Source organism: Trichosurus vulpecula, chromosome 4 (genome assembly GCF_011100635.1).
Source record: "Trichosurus vulpecula isolate mTriVul1 chromosome 4, mTriVul1.pri, whole genome shotgun sequence".
NCBI lineage: Eukaryota > Metazoa > Chordata > Mammalia > Diprotodontia > Phalangeridae > Trichosurus > Trichosurus vulpecula.
In genome coordinates, this window is record NC_050576.1 from 146,268,563 (window position 1) to 146,287,988 (window position 19,426).

The following is a 19,426-nucleotide window of genomic DNA, read 5'->3' on the forward strand; positions in this document are numbered from 1 at the left end:
AAGAACTGGAAACTAAGGAGTGTCAATCAACTGGGGAATGGTTGAATAAATAATACTATGTAAACCTAATGGAATACTATTATGCTGTGAGAAATGTTGAAAGGGATGGTTTTAGAGAAACCTGGGAAGACATGTTAGAAATGATGCAGATTGAAGTGAACACAACCAGAAAACAACTTATACAAGAGCCAAGAGCAATGTTGTAAAGACAAACGACTTTGGAAGATTTTAGACCTATGATCATTGGGATTACCAACCACACTTCCAAAGGATTCATGATGAAATATACTACCCACCTCCTGACAGAAAGCTGATGGACTCAGAATGCAGATTGAAACATATATTTTCTGTCTAAGTCAATGCAGAAAATTGTTTTGCTTGACCACATATATTTGTCACAAGTGTTTTGCTTTCCTTTCTTTTTTGTTTAGGGAGGTAGGAAGAAGATGAATTTTTGGTAATGTTATTTAAAATAAAATTTAATAAATAATTGCCTTGGAATGATTCAGCAGCTTGAAAACAAACAAAAAAGCAAGCATAAGTAAGGAGGGAGAATGGTGCCTGCCTTGGGTTGGTTTAGGGAAAAAACTAGGAAAGCCTTGAAGCCAAGATAGAATGATATCCTCCTACTCTTACTTCCTTAACCCCACCCAATACAGACTTCCTCTCTGTGACTCAGGGATGTGCAGAGGGCAGAACTCTGGGTTTTTCCATCATAAAAAGTAGAAGACCACAGTAACTTCCCTTAGGGAAAAATTGGGCAGATTAAAGGCATCTTGCAAATGCACACAGGTGATAAAAATGCTAGCCAGTTTCTCAGCAAAGCCAGAGACAACTTTCTTATAAATTGTCCAGGAAGTTCCTAGGAAAACCCTTCTGCTGCCTAAGAAAAATAAAAACTAGAAGTAGGAGCCTGGAATTAGCAGGTAACGTTCATTCAAGGTAGGGACATCGCTGAAACCAGAAGAAATGACAGGTCCTATTTTTATAGTGATACTGAATTCTGAGTCACTGCATCTTTTAAAGTTCTGACTGGGGTGGGGGGGGAGTATTCTGCTTGTTTTTCCCCTTCACTAAAGATACCCAGAAGAATAAATTTCCTGGGTAGGTTGACACAAAGCCCCTCCCCCAGCCCCTCTGAGGGCCTTAAGCCGTCTACCCCATTTCCTCACACACATCAGTGGGTACAACCATTTTGCTAGTTGCTTCCACAGTTGAAACTATAAGAATCTGCTCCACCCTCAGTCCCTGGTGAAATTCTGCATTCTCATATTATTGTTATCAGACAAAAATCCAATGCCACTGCTGCCTTCTGCTAAATTTAGAACATAAAATGCTGTTCATAATTCTTGCCAAAGGATCTCTGCCAGCAGCAGGCACAAACATCATTTGAAACACTCAGTCTGGGATTTCTCCAGTGCTGGCACTGTCAAATGAAAGTTTGACTTTTCATAAAGTAATATTTTAGAACAAGATCCCAGGAAAGAATAATGGAGAAGGAATCAGAGCTAGTTTTATGTTTCCCCTCTGCTGCTGACTGGTTGTATGGCTTTGGACAAGTCACTTCCTTTCTGTTGGCCTCAGTTTCTCATCTATAAAAATAAATGGTTGCACTTTTTGTCCCCTAAGGTTCTTTTCAGCTATAACAGTTTTTGGTTCTGTGAGTCTGTGGGAGGACAAATCATTTTACCGGTGTCTCAATCCAACTGGTGACTCACTCTGAAGGTTCCTGCAACAAAAGTTGTCCTCAAGGAAAATACATCAAAAAATGAGTGACAGCGATTCAATAGCTAACAAAAGAGAAAGAGATTATTGGTGCCACATTTGATTCCCTGACTGTTTTCTCACTGGAGCTCACAGAGGTAAGGCTTATATAACAAGAGCTCTCCCCAGCACCTCACAGGCTCATCTGACTACAGGGGAAAGAGGAAGAGGTGGTCCGCATTTCCAGAAGCAAGTTCTGCTGGACATGTAGCCAAGCATACCCCTGACCTGCCCTAAAATATGTAGATTAATGTCAAGAGACTCGGTCAGCTACTGTTCCTAGACACATGGTGAAAAACACTTGTGATCCAAGACAAAGATCCTCCTGTGCAACCCTCCAGCTTCTTCCTCTCAGACCCTAGAGCCTCTCCTGTACTGTTCTCCGCTGGTTGGATGGTCTCCCTAAGGTGAAGGAGGGATGGGAAATGGAGGAAAGGAAAGAGATGGATTTGGGGGCCTCATGATTGCTCCCTATGCGATGGATTGTGGCAATTATGGTGAAAGGAAAGAATAGTTGTTTTTTTTTTTCCATAGGGTACCACTTTCTGCAGAGGATGACCTATTTTCTTTCAAAGGAACTGATGAGGGGATAGAAGGAGATGAAGAAGGAAAAGGGGAGGGAAGAGGATGAGAGACGAGAGGATACTATTATTTATACAATAAGCATTTATTAAGTTTCTATTATATTCAAGGTGCTGTGTCAGGTAGTGGGCTTATAACTATTGAAAAATGGCATAGCCTTTGCCCAGGGATATAATACACATTGCTGTGGTCACTGACATTCTCTGAGCCGAGGGCTGTTAACCATTTCTTTTAAGCCTATCAGATGCTCTTAACAACCTCTACGGCATGAAAAAATGGAGTTACCAAGGCAGAAAAGATTGGACTCACATTGCAATAGCTCTTAGAGCTTTAGGGCTCTCCTCTGAGTGACTCACGCTTTTCTCAAACTACTTCCTTCTAATCAGATCTTGGGGGTGGGAGTGGAGTTGGGGGGGCATGCAAAGAAGTTTGAGAAACTTTGTTCTGCTAGTGAATGCACACACACACACACACACACACACACTCATACTCACACATCCAGTGTCCTAGTGCAATGGTAAAAACTCTGGATTTGGAGTCAGGGAAGCTGTGCTTGAATCCTAACTGTTCCTGGGTGACCTTGGCAAGTTTCTCTCTCTAGGATTCATTTTCTTATCTGTAAAATGAAAGGTGAGCTCTAAGGGTCATTCCAACACTAAAAGAAAGGATCCTTCAGTTTTCTCGATGCTTGACAAGTTGGAAAAACTTAGATAAAAAATGCTCTTCTGAAATTCATTGAAGAGAGGTAGCTGGTAAAGGAATGGGGGGTTGGCTGGCTAAGGCAACGGGAAGAAAGTGCTCGGGGAGCCCTGCCTTTGGATTTAGAAGAACCCGTCCTTTTTTATTGAGGTTTACAGACTGGGTTCTTTGAGATCCTGAATAACTTCTGGGGTCTCCGCAGTGGTCGTTTCCGTAGATTAAGTGCTCACTATAACACAGCATACGTGCACTCCTAGAAGAGAGCTGGCCAGGGTTAGGACTCTGCTCACAGCCATTGTCACAGCAACCACTGCCTTCACAATTTATAGGTTCAGTTGCTTCAAGAAAACATCAGGTGGAACCAGCCCTAGAGTCAGTGAATCAGTAAATAAATATTTGTTAAGCACTTACAATGTGCCAAGCACTTTTCTAAGTACCAGGAACACAAAGAAAAGCAAAAGACAGCGCCTGCTCTTAAGGAGCGCACTGTCTAAAGGGAGAGACAACTTGAGAACAACTACGTACAAACAAACACTATATACGGTAAATAAGAAATAATCATGAAGGCGAAGGCAACTGAACTGGGGGGCAGAGGTGGGGTGAGGGTGGGGAGTAGGGAAAGGCTTCCTGTAGAAAGTGGGATTTTAGCTGAAACTTAAAGGAAGCCAGGAGCCAGAGGTGCAGAAGGGGAGCGTTCTAGGCATGGGGGACGGCCAGACATGTGGAAGCTTCAGCGGGTACGGGGTACCCGAGTTTGGCAGCTAGATGGCAGTGGATAGAGCTTAGGGCTTGGAGTCAGGAAAACCTGAGTTCAAATCCAGCCTCAGACATTATCTGTGTGACCTTAGGCAAACTCCTTAACCTCTGTTTGCCTCAGTTTCCTTATCTGTAAAATGAGGATAATAATAGCACTTTGCAAGATCGTTGCCAAGATTAAATGAGATAATAATAGTAAAACACTTAACACAGTGCCTGGCATATAGTAAATGCTATATGAGTGTTAGTTATTATTATTATTAGCATTACTACTACCACCACCACCACTACTACTACTGCTACTACTGCTACCACCACTACTACTACTGCTGCTACTACTACTACCACTATTACTACTACTACTAACACCACCACTACCACTACTACCACCACCACCACTACTACTACTACCACCACTACTACTACTACTGCTACTAATAACTTGAAGCATGCAGCAGGCTATCTCAGCAAGACTCTGAAATCCACATTGGCTTCTCATCGTGACATTTGCGTGTCGTGCCATCGGCTTTCAGATGATGCTGTTCAAACCCTAACCAGAGTAAGACCAGGCTATCTTAGAGATGCAAAGGTACTTGGACTCAAGAGCCTGGACCCAGCTAATGTTGCCTGAGTCTTTAGTAAAGGTTGGGTATGTCTGGGGGTGCTTCATGTCTACAGAGTGTAGCTCCCTAACTGCTATTAACCCTCGCCTGCTACCTTTTGGAGCCAGATGCAAAAGTTTTTAAATTGGCCAGCCAGTAACAAAGAGAATAATTTATATTACAACAATTACAAACAAATTTGCAAGACTTCAGAACTCTGAACCACACAATGATCCACTGTGATTCCAGAGGTCCAATGAAAAATGCTTCTTACCTCCTGACAGCGAGATGATGGACTCGATATGCAAAATGAGGCATATTTTTGGACATGGTCAATAAGAGAATCTGTTTTGCTTCTCTATCCATACTTGTTACAAGGGTTTTATTTTTCTTTTCAGGAATGGAGTGGAGGAAAAATAAATGCTTAATTGACAAAATAAATTAATTTAAAAAAGGAAAAAAAATCAGAAGGAAGCCACACCAAAGAAAAATAAATCAGCTTGCCCATGGTGACTTCTGGAGCTGTTATTACAAGCCAATGGTTCACTTTTTTCTTTATTATTACTACTTTAATCTTCAGTATTTTAATCAGAGACCCCACTCTTCTCATTCCCCATGGCCCTAAGGATATACAGTTTTTGCTTTTTAATCTAAAAAATAAATAAAATAAAATGGTGTATCTCCCCACTCCAAAGGGAGGAAAAAACACAAAAAATGAACAAACAGTGGTTTGTATGACTGGAGGCCTGACCTGGTTTTCACTACAAATGGTAATCCTACCCATGAATACCATCTGTCCATTCAAAGCTGCCATTCCAAATCATATCTTCAGGGCTTAGTTTTAATACTCACATGATTGGGTGCCTCATGCCTCTGAATCACAACATCAAATGATTTATTCAATGGCATGTGGTTTGGGTTTTTTTTTTAATTTCCTACTCCCTACCACTCCTTTCCAAGGTTCCCAGGGGCCTGAAGCAGCTGAGCTTTGGTCTTGGCCTCTTCTTAGCAGGCATATTGCTGCTTTTTGAGGGGGGCAGGGGTGTCGTTCTATAGGCTTGATTTCTTGTTCTGAGTGTTAATGACACTTCTTGTCAAGGGTCCTGTGGTAGTGAAGATGGGAGTTGTAGATTGCTGCCAAACAAAGGCTCCTCCCTGTTCACTTAGGGTACCTTGGTCAGAGAGGTACACGGCATGCCAGTGTGTAGGCTAGATACCTTAACTGTTTATTCCTGTTCCAGTGCTCTTGGGGGTGGGGGGTGGGGGAAAGGAGACAGAGGGCAAAATCGTTCTACCTCTATTTTATATTCATTCCTATATATATATATGTGTGTGCGTGTGTGTGTGTGTGTGTGTGTGTGTGTATGTATATGTATATGTATATATACATATATATAATCTTCCCTTTAATCTTCCCTTTGGAAGGTCTCCTTGAGGGGAGGGAGTATTTTGTTTTTGTTTCTGTATCCCTAGCCAGTAAGGAATACAGTGTCTGGTACATGTGTAACCCCAATCCCAAAGCCCCTGGGTATGGTATTCTCTCCTTATTGGTGGAGATCAGTGTTCAATGAGTCTCATACCCATAGTCTTTGTGACTGGGGTGACGCATGCTTAATAAATGAACTGAATTGAAAACATTCCCTAGACCACAAAAAACACATTTATTATATAATACCAGCTAACATTTACATGGCATTTCTATGTCTACAAAGCATTGTACCTACATTATCTCATTTGATCCCTCGATAACCTAGCAAGGGAGAGGCTATTACTGACCCCGTTTTATAGAAGAAGAAACTGAGCAGAGAAAGGTTAGTCCACTTGCTCAGCAAGTAAGGGTCTATGGCAGAATTTGAACTGAGGCCTTCCCAACTCCCATTTGAGCGTACTATCTACCACACGACCTATGTGCCGCTCCCTACACAGCTCCTTTAGTACAGCACAGTAAGGAAGATGGCTCCAGACCTGGAGCCAGGAGAAAGCTGGATTTGAATACTGCCTCTGATACTCATTAGCCATTTGACCCTTGGTAAGTCACTCAACCTCTCTAACCCTCAGTTTCCTGAGTGAGTGGCTAGGTGGTGCAGTGGATAGAGCGCCAGGCCTGGAGTCAGGAAGACTCATCTTCCCGAGTTCAAATCCGGCCTCAGACACTTCCTAGCTGTGTGACCCTGGGGAATTCACTCAACCTTGTTTGCCTCAGTTTCCTCATCTGTAGAATGAGAAGGAAATGGCAAATCACTCCAGAAAATTCTAAGTGGGGTCACGGAGAATCAGACATGAATGAAACGACTCAGCAACAATAAATGCCTCCTTCCAGGAGAATATAAGCTCATTGAGGGCAGGAACTGCATCTTTTTTTCATTTGTCTTTGCATTCCCAGCAGCTATCAAATGCACATCACAAAGTAGATGTTTAATACTGAGTCAAATCATCCATTCTAGTCTAGTCTCTGGGGGAGCCAGGTGGTACAGTGGATAGAGTGCCATGGGGCCACCACTCACCTTCCTCAGACTCATCTTCCTGAGCTCAAATCTGGCCCCATACACTTACTAGCTATGTGACCCTGGGAGAGACACTTAACTTTGTTTGCCTCAGTTTCCTCATATGTAAAATAAGCTGGAGAAGGAAATGACAAATCACTCCATGTCTTCTCCCCCTCCCACCCCCATAAAAACCTCAAATGGGGTCATGAAGAGCTGGGCACAACTAAAATGATTAAACAACAACAAAACGTGCATAGTAATACAGGTGCCTGTAGCACAGTGTGGCTGTGAGGATCAAATAAGGTAATGTATATAAAGTACTGTGCAAAACTAAAAGTTATACAAATGTCAGTCATTATTTCACATTATCTTTATTTGCAAGGACACAGAAGCATACATACTCTAGGACAATGTTTCTCAAATTTTTCAAGTGTTGGGAGGACCTCTTTTTAATGTCACAAATTTTCATAGACTTCCTTGTAATCATAGTTATTATAATATTGCATTGGAATTTGTTGGTCAAGAAAATACAAGGTGACAAAAAATTAACTGGGAATTCAGTGATAATTTTATTTACCCCATGGCATATATATATACATTTGGGAGGGGGGAGCACATGCAGTTATCCCTTCTGCATTGCAAGTTTCTCCATCACAATTTCAATCTAACATGGGTCAGCATAAGATATTAAATGGGAATTTGGGGGGAGTTTTGTGGAAGCGCTCAAAGGCCAGCAGACCACGCAGAAAAAGTTTAGAAACTCAGAAATGCATAAAATATATGTATGGTATTGTATAATATCAACATATTTATCTTTTAATGCCATAATAATTCAAGCTTCTTCTATGCTAAGAAGAGAGGGCCAAAAAACTGGGGCACTCTGTCCCTACCCTCCTCGAGGTGGAAGAGATAACTGTACAAACAAATGCACACATTTAGAAAGTAGAAACCCACTGGGTGTGGTGGCACACGTCTAGAATCTTTGCTACCTGGGAGGCTGGGACCAGTGGATTGCTTGAGCATTAGAGTTCTGAGGTGATTGGGTGTCCACACTAAGTCTAGCACCAATATGGTGAGCTCCCAGAAGAATAATAGTAATACAAATTAATAAAGATAGATTTATCCAGTCTATAGAAAAATGCTAGAAGAACACCCTCTTACATACATGTGCTGTATCCTGGTCTGATGGTGACCCAGGTTCCTTTGGTGGGCATATGCTAGGTGGGGGCTCCTTCAGGAAAACATAGAAAGGAGAAAACGGGTGGGAAGCTCTAGATGCAGGCAGAAGCGGCCACATTTCACCCTGGCAGCAGCAATAGACAGGGCTCAGGAAGAACGGTGTAGTGGTGTTGACAAAAACCTTTCCTGCATGTACCACAGGTCATTTGTAAGTCAAGTGTTCATAATCAGGGAACAGCCTGTACTATAAAAGTCTGATAAGATGGCTGGCTTATAGGATAAGTCTAAGCACTATTTCCCAGCTTTAGGGTTAGAAAGGGCTTCCAATGTATATTATCTGTTATCATCTGTGGGACATGTAAGACTTTTTTCTTTCATACCATTTTTTTTACCTTTCAGTAATTTGTTGTTTTATTTAAATAATATTTTATTTTTCCCTAATTACATTAAAAACAAATTTTAACATTTGTTGTTTGTTTTGTTTTTAAAGTTCTGAGTTCCAAATTCCATCACTCCCTCTTTTCCCTCCCCACTCCCTGAGATGGCAAGCAATCTGATACAAGTTATTTCTTTTATATTTTTAAGTATGGGGTAGGGAAGGGGGAATGTTGGACTCAGAATCGGCAAACCTGGATTCTAGCTCTGATTCTGATTCCCTGTTCCATCTGTATGACCTTGGTTGCATAATTCCACTTCTCTATGCCTTGATTTCTTCATCTGTAAAAAAATAAGGGGGTTGGTCTAGATCAGAGATTCTTAACCTGGGCCAATGAACTGTTGTCACTGTTTTAATTTGATTTCTTTGTGATCTTGTGTATTTTATTTTATGCATTTAAAAACCTTATTTGGAGAAGGGCTTCATCAGCCTGCCCATAGCACAAAAGCAAGGTTAAGAACCTCTGGTCTCAATAATTTCTAGAATCCCTTCCCTAGATGCCTATGAATCTATAATTCTGGCACAATAGAATTTGAAGGTTTGAAGCTGGGACTGTAATAGCAATTCCACACATGTCAAGCTGACTCAAAAGTTCTCTGTACTTTTCTGCTCTCCCTGCCTCTTTGTTCCCTGCTGTACCTTTTCTCCTTTGCCTAGCAGAAAGTCTATAGAAACCGACTAAGAAGCCCTCAATTCACAGTTGAACAATCACCCAGGGTACTAATGAACACAGGAACTGTGAGAACTCCCCCACATTCAGTTGCAAAGTCTGCAGTGACAGAAAAACACATTTTGTTCTACTCTGTCATGCTCATGCTGGAGGAGGACAATAGAAAATATGAGAGGCACATTGAGGAACAAAAATAGTGTTTAAGGATATGTGTGTGTATGTGGAATATGATTCTGATCATTGTTTTATATGTCCAGCAATTCCTCTTTTCTTGTTTTCCTTCTTCTAAACTTGGATAGATGTATGATCTCATTAATGGTACCCATTAGAATATAATCGCCTTAAGGGCAGGACTGTATCCCTTTTGACTATGTATCCTCAGTACGGAGACATAGGAGATGCTTTAATGAATTCTTGTCGTATGACTGACAGATGCAGATTCCCCCTCCAGTGATACAGATTTCAACCCATTCACACCTTCTCATCAAGTACAACTCTTGCCCATGTCCTTTCAGGAATCCTCCACAAAAAGTCTACTCAGTATGCTAGGGGCTTTCCTCTAGTTCTCCTGACCGTTGATGGCTAGGAAGAGAGAGAGCATGTAGGATTTCCACGATCATAATCATGATCGACCGACTTCCCTTTTTGGAGTTGTACATCTCTCTGATGATGTTCTTTATGTCTCTTTTCCTGAGCAATGTTTTGTTGCAAATAATGTTGCAGTCAACTTACAAATACCTAATATCTCTTCACTGCCCTTTGGATAACCCATATCTCTAAACTGCCTTGTATTTATTTTGTATTATATGCACATACATAGTTATTTGTAAAAAATATGTTATCTCCTCTGAAAGCTCTACAGACAGACAGTCACACAGGCACAGAATTTATTAGGTGCTCATTATGTGTATTGTGCTAAGCACAAGATACAGACACAAACAAGCAAGAAAGTCCCTGTCCTCAAGGAGCTTCCATTCTAATAGAGGAAAACAATGCATAATGGAAGCAAAAAAGGGGAGGTGAGGAGGCAGAATATACATGGAACAGCATGGTATGGAGTAGACCCAAAGTAGTGTGGAATCCTGGCCCCCAACAAGATAAGGCCAAGCTGACTTATCAGAATCAAGGGACCCTGGGACAAAGTCCAGATTACAGGTTATGAGTTGATAGCCCAAGTGGAGGCAGCATGGCCGAAGCAGGTTGGGAGATGAGAGCAGGAACTGTTTCTTCTTTTTTGTTTTTATATCCCCAGCATCTAACCCAGTGTATGACACATAGTAAGTGCTTAATAAGTACTGGTTGATTGATTAAATTTTTTGGAAACTATGGTTTCGTGACTCACAGTCATATAGCATAGAAGAATACTGGAAAGGATTTACCTTTCTTTCACTAGGAAGGCTAAGAGACATTTAAAGCAATGAGCAATTTCCCAAAGGCAATCCAGTTTGGTCTTCTATTCTAGACCCAGTTCATTGTCCAGCTGCAGTATCTGTATAAGACCTACATACTGAAGGAACATGTTATACCAACAACATATGATAGTCTGGACAACAAGCATTCATTATCCATTTGTTTTGTTTTGTTTTTCTTTTCGGTGTGGCTCATCAGTTCCAAACTCTTTTGAGTAATTATAGAACTCATTTTGAAGGCTCTGACATATCCAGGGCTTTCAACTCCTCGGTTTTCTCCACTGGAGTTAGAAAGGCTCAAGGTTCAATCTGGCCCACTGGTATTCGTGATACAAATGCTTACATTCCTTAAGTCTACCCAATATGGCGGATTGTTAATAAACCTTGTTTTACTTTGGCTGAAAGAAGGCTTGGGTCAAATTCATTAGGGCAGGACCTGGAGTGTCACTACTTTGGAGTCAAGGGAATACTTCTGAAGTATTAAAGGAAAAATTTGTTTTTCCAATATTTTAGTTTGTTTTTGCAGACCTGAAATGAAGGTTCAAAGTGGGTGATTGCCATAGGGTAAGATTATTTGAACGAATGGGGGAAGATTGCCTGACTACCAATGTGTTGCTTTCATAAGCTCATTGTGAGAAGGAATTATTTCATTCTTTGTACTTGTATTCCCAGGTTCTAGCATAATGCCTGGCACACTTAAGTAGACACTTATTAAATACCTGTTTGATTGGTTGCAACACCACTTGAAATGTCACCATTAGAATCAGAGATTTTAAGACCTGAAATGAACCTTGGAGGGCATCTAGTCCAGGATAATTCCTCTGAGTTAACATGCATCCTTTTTTTTTACAATATAAATTTACCTCTGGGAAGGGACAATATGTCAAGCTAGCATTGGTCATTCAAACCTTAGGGTGCACTAGCTTACCAGCTCAGGTTCTTCTTCAACAGCTAGATTGGAGCAGAGAATGGCAGTGTAGTGGAAGAGTGTGACATAATTTTGGAACATGGGAAATTGCCCAAGGAGATTCACAGGGAGCAGCACGAGATTGCTGGATACTCTGGATAAGGGGGAAAAGACTACCAAAAGAGGGAAATAGGACACTGAAAGTGGGGGTGGAGAGCATCCCTTTTGACAATCCTTGTCTATTTCATAGTTTTGTCTTTGGTTGGCCGTGATAGAACCAACTGAATTCTCTATACACATATTCTCTATACACTTGCAAATAAGGATCTTAGATAAAGTGAACAAAATGAGACAGCGTCAGCCATGACATCCAACAAGGTTCTAAGGGCATCTTTTCTGTTTTTATGTCCTAAGATTCTTCCTGCAAGCTTCACGGTCAGGATTTCAGTTCTTTCACAAGACCACAGGACACCACTTCCTTCTCTTCCTCCTTTTCCACCTACCCATTCTCTGCAAATACCTAACATGTTTTCCCTCTAATTTCCTTTTGGCTGTAAATTTCTCAGAAAAACCACAATGGACCTTGAAGATTACACTAACTATTTAAATGTTATACTCTAGTATTGCCAATATCCTCCAGCAGTTAGTTGCATCTCTCCATCTATTCAAGTTAAGTCAAGTTATAAGTGATTTATTAAGTGCCTAATATGTACCAGGGTACTGTGCTAAACACTGGAGATACAAAGAAAGGCAAAAATAGTCTCTGCCTTCAAGGAGCTGGCAGTCTTATAGGTGAAATAACATGCAAATAACTGTGTACAAACAAGATATGTACGAGACAAACTAGAAATGATATAGCAGAGGGAAGAAACCAGCATTAAGGAAAATCAAGAAAGACTTCCTCTAGATTTGTGATTTGGGATGAGGTTTTGAAGAAAGAAAGCTAGGGAAGCAAGAAGGCAGAAACAAGGAGGGAGAGAATTCCAGGCATGTGGAACAGTCAGTAAAAAGACACTGAGTCAGAAAATGCAGAATCTTGATTGGGGAACAGCAAGGAGGCCAGTGTCTCTGTAGAGTACAAGGAGGAGAGTTCATATCCATTCATTTAAATCCATTCTATATATAAAGTCCTAACAGAGGGCACAGAAACTAAGACCATCAAGATTTAATCCTTGCCCACCACTACTTCCCAATCATCTCTGAATCACGCTCCTCTCCCCCATTCTACTTTCCGACTCTGGCTCTGATAACAATAATCAAATCAAAATATCATTCCCTGCAAAGATTTGTCAATTAATTGCCTCATTACTCCAATTACCATTCTCTGACTTCCCTTCCAAAACATTCCTCCTTTATTTCTAAGTCTCTTATCAGTGCTGTAATCCCTTATTGGAATATGAATTCCTTGAGGGAAGACTTTCTAGCTTGCTTTTATTTGTATTCCCCAGCATTTAGCACAATGTCTAGCATATAATAAAAATTTTTAAAGTTCTTTCCTTTTTTTCTTTTTTTTTCTTTTTTCTTTCTCCTTTCTTCCTTTCCTTCTTTCCCTTATCTTTATTCCTTCTTTCCTTCTTTCTTTCTTTGTTTCTTTCTCTCTCTCTCTTCCTTTCTTTCTTTCTTTCTCTCACTCTCTCTCTTCCTTTCTTCCTTCCTTTCTTTCTTTCTTCCTTTCTTTCTTTCTCTACTTTCCTTCCTTCCTTTCCCTTCAGTAAAATTTTGTAGTCCAGTTATTACCACATGAAATGCTCAAATTCCCTGTCATCTTCCTACTGTCCATATTCAATGGATGCTTTTATTCGACTAGTCACATTCAGCTGTAATAGCCATGTCAGTGACTGGACCATCAAAAGAGTTTTCCAAATGATACGGGTTTCCTGGTAGATAATTCTTTGATTTTTCTGCCTAGGGGCAGATAGTTTTATCACTCTTAGTACAAAGTCAAGCTAAAAGCAGTAGCTGCCATAAGCATGAAAAAGTCTCTTGTCAGGCACAGCTCCAGTTCCACTTCCTCCAGGAAGTAAGTCTTTTCTGATGATGCCAGCCTGCATTTATCTCTTGTCTCTCTGAAGTCCTTTCATGCTTATTGTCTGTACCATAAAGTGACATTTCTATCTCTAAAGAGAGTTTGAGGTTGCTGGGCAAGTTCTTTTTAGTTCCTCTAAGGCAGTATTAGACTTGGACAGTTGCTACCAGACAGTCGATGGTGCCTGAACTTTGTGGCATATGATGGGATTGTTGTCTAATTTTTTTTCTTATAACACTAGATAACCACAACGGTTAGGCTTGCATGAATAACTGAGAGAAGGAAGGATTTAAGGCACTCAATTTACACATAAGCTTTCTATCTTTAAAGCTATTCCTTTATGCAGAATGAGACATATTTTTGGATAAGGCCAATGTGTGGGCTTGTTTTGCTTGGCAATGTTTATTTTTTACAGGTGCAACAAGGGCCATTCTTTGGGGCTTAGAATTGCTAGCCAACCAGGTGAGTTGGCTCAGCATTTGACCACCAAGGGGATGAAAGAACCGTATGGATGACTCAGTGCTTCTAACTCTACCCAGTCAAGTAGCTGACCTCTAAATCAGGGAAACATGAAGCAGAAGCAAAGCAAGGTTCTTCTTATCTCCCAGAAGGTCCAGACTAGGTTGTCAGCTCCCCGCCTCCCCATTACTTAAACCTAACAGAATGGTAATCTGATGGCGGTGGGGGGATGGAGGGGTGAAGAGAAACATTGGCAAATATCTATGCGAGCAACATGTGCTGAGAAGTTAAGGAGGAAGACTTCACTCTCAGCTAGTTTAGGGAGAAGGGGGAAAATGTCGTGGAGGAGCTGACATTTGAGCTGGCCCTTGAAGGAATGAAGGAACTTCAGCAGACAGAAAGGAGTGAGTCCATCCTAAGCATCAGTGAGCAAAACCATACCCCTGCTTAAACATTAAATTGGCCTTAATCTTTAATGGGATAGTGGGACCGTGTGCTTCAGGCAACCATTAGTGGCAAGAATGAGGCACAGAGGTGTTCAGGGAAGACTAGTACTTCTGGTGTGAAGGCTTGCCAACTCCTTTTCAAGGCTGTTTTCTACCTTTGGTGCCCGCCTGCCACCCAATGCTTACCTGTGACTCCAAGAGGCTCTAGCATGTGCAACAGCCACACCCAGTAAACCAGTTTGGCAACAGGGCTAAACCAGGTTGAGGGTAACCTATGGGGCCTCAAACCAGTCAGTGAGTTAGGGGAGTGTCTACCCAAAGCATATGAAGACTTCCCAAGGTAGAATGGGTAGATGAGAACAATTTATTCCAACAGCCATGAAGGAGGCTGAAGCAGGCTCCGTGGAGTCCTTAGAGCTTGGTTAGATATCAAAGTCATCCACTGTATCCGGGCTGTCACCAGTCATCTCGACTTTTGTTTGCCACTGGACTCTGATGATTGTGGAAGAGAGAGAGAGGCTTAAGACTTTGTGCAACTCTGCCTCACTTAAATCCAATTTATGTGCAAATTAAAAGGCAGCATCCATATAATTTTACCATTTTTACCTACCTCAAAGTCCTGCGGCGACAGGCAAGTTATGAAGAAGCAGGTGTGGATACACTGGGAGCTGTAGTTGTCACCTTGCACAAAGACAGCCTAGGCCATATGGTAATCTTCTCACTGGGCTGAAGCAGCAGTGGGATTCAGCAGCCCCCTGGGTCTCTGAGCAGCCATTTTTAAGGACCACACTGCCCACCTCCTGACATGAGAAAGGGGCTAAAAAAGGTACCATAAAAATTGCTTCACCCAACCGTGGCTTGCTTACTCTGGCAGGCAATGATCCTACCCTGCAATCAAAACACAAAAAAATGTACAAAATGTACAAAAACTTTTGTGAAGATGATTTCACTTACCATTGGTACACAGAATGTGTGCATGCTTATGAACAATACAAAATCCAGTAGACCTGAAAGATGAACAGCTCTTGTTGCAAGAGAATTCAGCAGGTATCACATCCAAATAGCAGCCCTGAGTGAAATGAGGCTGGCAAACGAAAGCTAGATGATCAGAGTTAGAGCTGGATATACATTTTTCTGGAGTAGCTACAGTGATGGGGAATACCATGAGGCTGATGCAGCTTTCACAATCAAAACTGATCTAATCAACAAGCTTATATGCCTCCTCAGAGATGACAGCCTCATGACTGCAATTGCCACTTGCAGGAAAGTACCATGCCATCATCAATGCTTATGCTCCTACCATAACAAACCCTGATGAGGTCAAAGAAAAATTATATGAAGATCTAGAGACCCTCATCATCAGTGTACCAAAAGTGGACAAGCTTATAATTCTGGGTAACCAATGCCAGAGCAGGCACACACTATCAGACATGGCAGAGAGTCCTCGGGAGGAATGGAGTTGGGAACAGCAACAGCAGTGGTCAATTACTACTGAAGACTTGTGTGTCTCATGACCTTCCCATCACCAACACTGTCTTCCATTTACCTAAACACAATAAAACTTTGTGGATGCACCCTTGTAGCAAACATTGGCATTCAATAGATAATGTCATTGTGAGGAGAAGAAAAAAACAGGATGAGAGAGTGACAAAGCAATGTGTGGTGTAGAATGCTGAACCAATCATAGCTTATCCTTTCCAAGTTAAACATTCACATTCAACAAAAATGATGGCTCCAAGGCAAGAGAGCTAACAGAAAACTTAACGTCAACAGTGTCCAGTGCTTCTCTGTGAGTGAACAATTTCTTGCTAACTTAGAGGAAAAGTTGAGCCAGGCACAGTTGACAACAGTGGAGCAGAAAAGATGTGGGCAGCTTTCAGAGATCTGATGTACAGCACTGCATTTACTCATCTGGCCCAGAACACTTGGAAACCTCAAGATTAGTTTGATGAAAACGATGGGGAAATTCAGAAGTTGCTAAAAGAAAAATGAGAACTCGGTCTGTAGGGTTTGCCAGAAAGATAGTTCATCTGCCTTTAAGAAGGCAGTGTTAAACTCCATCAAAAGCAAAGTGCAAGCAAAGCTTAGGGAGAGGCAGGATTCTTGGCTCAGTAAGAAGACACATGAAATTCAGTTTTACACTGATAATAACAATCCAATGCACTTTTATGATGCCTATGATGCATCTCAACTACTCAGTGCTAATGGAGCCACATTGATTAGTGATAAGTACATGATCCTGGAGAGATGGGCTGCACACTTCAGTAGCATTTTCAATAGACTGTCATCAACCAATGCCAAAACCATTGACCATTTACCTCAGATGGAAATCAGTCCCTCTCTAGTTGAACTTCCAACTGAAGAAAAAGTTTTGAATGCCATTAGGCTCCTCTCCTGTGTCAAAGCACCCAGTACTGATTTTATTCCAGCTGAGATTTACAAGGTGGGGGGCTCTACTGCTCATTCAAAAGCTGACCAAACTCTTCTGGGTTATATGGCAAGGGGAGGTTATCCCCTAGGAATTCAAGGAAGCCTCCACTGCCCAGCTCTGTAAAGGAAAAGGAAATAGGTTGTCCTGTATAATCACAGCGGGGTTTCTCTCTCAGTCATTGCTGGCAAGATTCTTGCTAGAATTCTCCTTAATAGGCTGATCCCTCACTTGGAAGATGGTCATCTACCCAAGAGTCAGCATGGCTTCAGAAAGGGCAGAGAAGGGTCAATATGGTGTTTGTTGCCCAACAACTCCAAGAGAAATGCCAGAAGCAGAACAGACATCTATCTACAATGTTCATCAACCTGACCATGGCCTATAATATGAGGTATTGTGGAACATCGTGGCAAAATTTGGTTGCCCAGAGAAGTTCATCAGTATTCTGTGCCATGCTCTCACACTTTCCCAGTCACCAGTGGAGTGAAGCAGGGTTCTGTGATTGCTCTCATGCTTTTCAGCATGGTGTTTCAGCAATGCCTTTAAGAAGGATGAAAAACATATTGAAGTCAGCTTCCACACTGGTGGTAAATTATTTAACTTATAAAGGCTACAAGCCAAAACTAAAGTGGAGGGAAAATTGGTGTGTGACTTTTTGTTTGCAGATGATTGCGCACTTAATGCAGCCTCTGAGGTTGAGATGCAATGGTATGAATCGATTCTCTGCTGCTTGAGCTAATTTTGGCTTGACAATACCAAAAAAAGAGAGGCTCTCCACCAGCCAGCACCTCACCACCCACATGTGGAACCATCAGTTACAGCAAATGGGGAAATTTTGAATGCTCCGGAGAAGTTCACTTACGTTGGGGATGTACACATAGATGATGAGGTTGACACAGGCATTGCCAGAGCTACCTCAGCACTTGGGAGACTTGAAGGACAATGTGACAGAGACAAGCGATATTAGGCTACCTACCAAACTGAAGGTCTACAGAGCTGTTGTGCTGATCTCACTGTTGTACACCTGTGAAATCTGGACAATATACCAGCACCATGCCAGGAAACTGAATAGCTTCCATCTTAATTGTCTTAGGAAAATTCTGAGGTTCACCTGGCAAGATAAGGACACTGAGGTCCTTTCCTGAGCTGAACTGCCATGCATTTAAACTGTATTGCAGAGAGTACAATTCTGATGGGCTGACACTTTGTTCGAATGCCAAACATACATCTGCTTATGTAATCTTTAAGGCAAGTGCAAGGTGAAGGTCAGAAGAAGTAATACAATGACACTTTCAAGATCTCTCTGAAGAACTTTGGAATCAGTTGTGAGATATGGAAGACACTGGCACAGGACCACCCAGCAAGGCCTGCCCATATCAATGAAGGCGCGGTGCTCTACAAGTCAAGCACAATTGCAACAGCTCAAAAGAAATGTGAAGTGCACAAATTTAGAGACAGACATCTCCACTCCGAATGTTTGTGTGGGCTATTGTGCCTGACCTGCCTGCAGAAGAGCCTTCTGAGCCCATATTGGTCTGATTAGCCACAGTCAGACACACTATACCTTGACTCCAACATAGTGATGTCTTTTTGGTCCTCTTCAAGCACAAAAGGCAACAACTGATCAGTGACAAGAATAAGTAAAGAAAAAACAAAAGGGATGTGGAAGCAAAGGTGGGGCTGGTAAACCAGGACTGGGTCAAAACATTTTACTTTTGAGGCTGCAGTGTAACAGATTGGTTTGCAAATGATTACCATTACCTGTATGCACTGTCGTAAAGTGGGGCTGTATACTGCCTGGGACTGTATCCTCTGGTATTAATACTAACTGGACAGTAAAACTGTAAATATGCACTCCTTTATCCTCCTACCAATGGGCCGCTGCAGGCCATTTTCACAGCTTCTTTGCCATTTCGTTTCCACTAATCTTCAGCTACTATTTAGAAGGCTGGTGTTAATTATCTCACACATCTCTTTATCTCATTTAGAGTGCTAAAGTGCTCCCAGCAGCTCTTAGCCTCTCCCAATTTAAGATATCTCTCCTTCAGTCCTGCCTCTTGAGATGACAACAATATAGTGTTTGGGGCAGCTTGGTGGTGCCACAGTTAAACGAGCACTGGGCTTGGAGTCAGGAAGATCTGAGTTCAAATTCCACCTCAGACACTTGCTAGCTATGGGACTGTGGGCAAGTCACTCAAACCCTATTTGTGTCAGTGTCTCATTTCTAAAATGGAATCACACTGGAGAAGGAAGTGACAAACTACTCCAGCATCTTTGTCCTACTTTGTCCCACTTACCTGGATTTTCTTCTGCACATTATTTTACAAATATTTCATAAACTCTTTTCTTATTTTCCCCCAAAATATCTATCATTGCCTCTTTCACTCCTCCCACCATCTCTGCTTATAAACAATAAAAAAATTCTTGCTTGTAACACAACAGTCTAGGCAACCAAAAACATTAATACATTAATTATATATGAAAATACATTATTGCACATTTGAAAATTAATACATTAATTGTATATAAAATTGTATATCTCATTTTGCACCTCTGCTAAGATGCTTCATCATCAGA